Raw genomic sequence first — 3,806 nt, 5'->3', positions numbered from 1 at the left:
TTTGATATTGTTAATATTCTGTTTGAGTGAATTTGAATCAATTTTAAGTTGAATTGATTGAATTATGGACGAATTGGATTGAATCCGAGTTGGTTAAAGTATTGGAATGGTTTTGTGAATTGGAATTGAGTTTTGGTTTGGTTTTGAGTGGATTTGGTGTTGGTTTTGGTTTAAGGCCGAAACTGGGTTCGTGTTTTGGTAAAATTGGATTGGTAATCGTAGATGTTTGGTATCGAGGATTAGCATATTGGTTTCGCGATTGTGTTACAAGGATTTTGGTTGGTCATTTGTGTGATTTGGTTGAGTATCGAGAGTGTATTACAAATTCTGAGTTTCTTTTAAGAATGGGAACCCTTTGTCAGCTTCTTCATACAAGAATTTTGACAAATCATTCATCTGTCTACCTGCCAATTTGTTTCTGTTCCGATAATCATACAATCTAAGAGTCACCATCCTTTTCAGCTGTTCTTTATTGTATTCACGGAAGTCACTCCTAACAACAATCTCTCTCAATTGTATGCTTTCCATAATCACCTTCAATGACTCAGTAAGAGAATCAAAGTACAGTTCTCTTGGTAGATCCACAACAGATTGTGGTCTGGCTCTTTGTTGTGCAGAACTGCTTGATTCACCTCTTCCTCCTTGACCTCTTCCACCTTGTGGAAATCTTCTTGAAATTGGAGGCCTGAAAGGAATAGACTTCTTTGGTTTCCCAGGCCTTAAGTTGAAAAACTTTATGTAGATGGCCTCTACCATTTCAGTTGGAAGATTGGCAAGTTCAACAATATTTTCTCCATGTTCTTTAGTTTTTGTAACATTTTTGCCATTCCATGAGTGTTTGCCAACCCAGCAGGTACAAATCTTCCATCTGCATAGTATCTTGGGTTCTCACCATCTCTTAACGCTTTTTCCCTTTCATTCTTTTGAAGATAGAAAATGGTTTTCAGATCCTCCTTTTCCAAGACATTAAAGTCTGCTTGACTCATTCCACTTTGATTGATCATTATATTCCTCAGAATGTTGATCATCTCTTCATTCTCCCAAAGAACAAATTGTAACGCCCTGAAATTCGATTGGTAAACTAGGATCGTGAAATCATCGGAAACTATAGACTTTGGGATTCTGGACGATAAGTTCGGAACCCATATCATTGGAAAAATCTGCTTTTATCATTTAAAATGTTTATTTTATAAAACGACATTTACGCCTGAAAAATATTAATTTTTATGCTTTCGAAAAATTAAATGTTCTTATTTAAAAAGATTTCAAATAATTATTCGGAAAATGGTTTTATAAAAGTTTTGCTGAAAAAGTTTTAGTTTGTTTAAAAACTTATGAACTCGACTAGTCTTGACCCGTCGGTAGCCTAAACCCGAACCCGAGTCACCCGAGTATTTAAGCGGAAAATCAAGTATTCTTACACCATCTCTTTCATTTCCACCAACACTTCCCACCCAAACACTCTCATTCTAGAGAGAGAAACTAGAGAGAGAAAGTCTTCAAACTTCAAATCCGAGTCCACAAATCTGTTTGTTGTTATTCTTGGTAAGATCTTCTTGAAAATCATCCATTTTCATAACCATTTTCGGCCTCAAATCGAGCAAAAACACCCATTTTCGTTTCTAGAGTTTTCGGGTCAAAAACCGTCTTGTTTTGGTGTCAAAATGCAGGCTTTTGTGTTTAAAATCACTAGGAATCGATAGCCCTTTCAATCCCGAGCATTTCCATGTCAAAAACTTCGATTTTGGGTCAAAAATCTGGAAAATCTGAAAAACCCGTAGGTTTCTCCGTCGCCCAGCTTGAAGGAGTCGAATCAGACTCATTCGATCGAACCAGTCGATCGAATCAGTCCAGTCGATCGAATCAGTCCAGTCGATCGAATAGGAAAGCAACCGAATGGTCTCCAACTCATTCGACCGAATGAGTTTCGTATTCGATCGAACGAGTGTCTATTCGATCGAACAAGTTCCATGTTCGACCGAACGAGTTTTTTCCAACTGGTTCGACCAAATGTGTTTCTAGTTCGATCGAGTGTGCCACAGATTCGATCGAATGTGTGTCTATTCGATCGAACGTGTTCCTATTCGATCGAATCAAGCCAGAACCAAGCTGTTTCGTCTTTAAAACCCAGTTTTTGCTCGAGGCCGCGTAAGCTCGTTTTCTTAAACTTATAGCACGTTGTTAACCTTATATATATGTTCAACTCTAGGCTAAGGAGATCTATTGTAGCACCATCCTAACCCGAGATCAAGGTGAGTTCATAGCCCCTATTTAAGCTTTTCAAAACTATGGGGTGGAAACATGGTAACTTTACACGTTTGGATAAAATCATTTATGCAAACCCTCTTTAAACTATAAACTTTTGGATTTCTACACACGTGCGGAAATCCACAAGCTTTTTAAGAATCTATAAACTTTGGAAATCTATGAACATGGGGAAAACCCATCAACTTATGGAGATCTAAGAACATTGGAAATCAATGAGTATGGGAAATTCTATGAACATTGACATCATGGGAATGGGAATCATATTCATATCATCATAGTCATTGTGTCAGCATGGAAATCTAGAGATCAAAGCATCATGAGTTGAATTGGACGCGAGAGTCTATTCTACTCTCGGTAGAACTCGCGACCATGAGTGGCATTCTATTCTCGGTGGCACTCGTAACTCATGGGATTTCATACTAGTCTCGGTGAAATCCATAACTCTTGAGGACCTATACTAGTCTCGGTAGGGACCAAGGGAACCCAGGATTCTTTGGGGAGTCTATCCTACTCTCGGTAGAACCTAGCTGAGTCCTGAATGACAAGAACGAGGTAGTCTTGGTTTAAGTCTTGCGTGGGATCAATCAAGTCTTGTGTGATCATTGAGTTTCATCTTCATTCATCATCATCATCATTTATTCACCATCATCTTGGATACTAGTAAACAGTGGGATCTTGGTGTTGGTTTATCTAGTAAACTTAGCATGCTCAAATCTATATGTCCTTATTTATGCTTAACTGCTATGTGCTACATGTACCGTTGGGAGACCACAAATCTTTGAGTAATCTTATCACAAACGACTCTAATGGGAGAATAATAAGCCCGCTGAGAGTCCAGGAGAACATTTCATGTTTTACTTACTATAAAAACCTCTTTGGGAAAACCAAGAGACCTTTTCTTACAAACCATCTTAAAACCGGGTATTATATCCAAACATAGTAGTATAAGTTGTAGGAGTGGTGGGTTAGCCGCAGGTACACCCTATATATAAACCCCTACAACCTATACTAGTATGTTTGTGTATAAACTCTTTTTCTTTAAACCTATGAATTCACTCATCTACTTTATGTAGTTGACAGTTTGTTACATGTTTTCAGGAAATAATGCAGCAAGAAATCCCTAGCAAGTTTAGAGGCCTTAGAGAGATGAAGGCTAGTCTAGGAATTATTTGGAAACTTGATATTTTGTATTAAAACAATTTGTTTCATGTTACCTGGATGGTGTAATATTTGACATTTTGGTTATGTTTATGCATTTAGACTTTTAAACTATTGTGCTCAACAATCACGACTTAGTCGCCGCGCCTCGATTATTCCGCCATCACGATCGGGGTGTGACAGATTGGTATCAGAGCCAGTGGTTATAGGGAATTAGGAAACCGACCTAGACTATAACCTAGGATCCTTGACTCTAGATAGCTCATGCATCACAATCACATGTCTACACTTATATACGTGCTGCGTGCTTATGTGTTGCATATTAACTGTTAATCTCTTGAGCCATGTCATTCTGTGTTCTTGGTATAATCTATGTCCTC

Source organism: Bidens hawaiensis, unplaced genomic scaffold (assembly GCF_021521415.1).
Source record: "Bidens hawaiensis isolate Kalapana, Puna unplaced genomic scaffold, B.hawaiensis_p1.1 tig00000599_1, whole genome shotgun sequence".
NCBI lineage: Eukaryota > Viridiplantae > Streptophyta > Magnoliopsida > Asterales > Asteraceae > Bidens > Bidens hawaiensis.
The sequence above is the reverse complement of the archived record's forward strand: the minus strand, read 5'-3'. Positions refer to the sequence as shown.